Source organism: Peromyscus maniculatus, chromosome X (genome assembly GCF_049852395.1).
Source record: "Peromyscus maniculatus bairdii isolate BWxNUB_F1_BW_parent chromosome X, HU_Pman_BW_mat_3.1, whole genome shotgun sequence".
Classification (NCBI taxonomy): Eukaryota; Metazoa; Chordata; class Mammalia; order Rodentia; family Cricetidae; genus Peromyscus; species Peromyscus maniculatus.
This window is the reverse complement of record NC_134875.1, coordinates 105,352,578-105,353,597: the sequence shown is the minus strand read 5'-3', so window position 1 is coordinate 105,353,597 and position 1,020 is coordinate 105,352,578. Positions and strand designations below refer to the sequence as shown.

At 42.3% G+C, this 1,020-nt stretch overlaps 1 pseudogene; it reads right to left on the bottom strand.

Moving 5' to 3' along the window:
• Positions 1–297: 297 nt before the first annotated feature.
• Positions 298–741, bottom strand: LOC102924532 (COX assembly mitochondrial protein 2 homolog pseudogene; annotated as a pseudogene).
• Positions 742–1,020: the final 279 nt, after the last annotated feature.

Below are 1,020 nucleotides of genomic sequence, written 5' to 3'. Positions count from 1 at the left end.
GTTACCATCTCTGTTCCTTGCTGGCCTCTGCTGTAAAGTAACCACCATGAAAAGTTCCTGGTTTTTACCCCACTTTCTACCATTCAGTAGAAGATTTTCTTAGGAAAGATTCAGCCTGACAGCTACATACATATTTCTAGTGGACTTTTGAAATCATTTTTCTTTCTTTTTTTTTTTTCACTGTCCGATTATTTCGGGAGGTGAGTCAGTACTAGGTGGATGGAGACCCAGGGCAGCAGCAGAGGAAACTTTTGCAGGCACAGCCCATGGCAATAAGGGCTTTTATTCAGCAAGTACTGAGAACCCACAGTCTCATGTTTCTCCATGGTTCAGTTCTTCATGGTCATTTTTCATTCAAAGGGTCATAGAAACCAAAAGGAAGGGATTTTTCCAGCTACCAGCCCTCTTCAGGCCTCCAGTCAAGATATCCAGTGGACCTATCTTCCAGCTTCCTCTGGAAGGTCAGAAAGCCTCTTACGCATGGCAGCACCATGCTCTCTGCTCCTGGTCCTCTTCTCTGTATACTTATTCTTCAAGCACTTTCTCATTTCCCGATCAAGATCGTTGCAATAACCAAAAAAATTCAGAATGTTGTGATTTTTGTGACATTCCTTAAGCAAGTTAATCAAGACGTTGCATTCTTCGGTGTGCAAGTGTGGAGACAAGTCAGGATGCATCTTTAGGAGGACAAATAAATGCAGGGCGACCGCCCCTTAGCCCCCACGGGAAACACTGATAGAAATGTCATGACATTGAGCCCGCAGCTCCGCCGAGTGCTTAAAATCATTTTTCTAGCCTACTAAATTTATTTATAGTGATGGAAGTTGATGGATCTTTAAGTCAACAAGTCATGGAGACCAGAACTCATTTCCCCTTCCTCTGATTTTACTATTTTGATCCTTCACATCAAGAAGACTCATTGCACTTCATGGATTCCTTCCATCCTACATTGTAGAACTCAAATATCTAACTGTACTACCTAACCTACCCCCTTGCTATTACCTGGTTTATTTTAGTAAA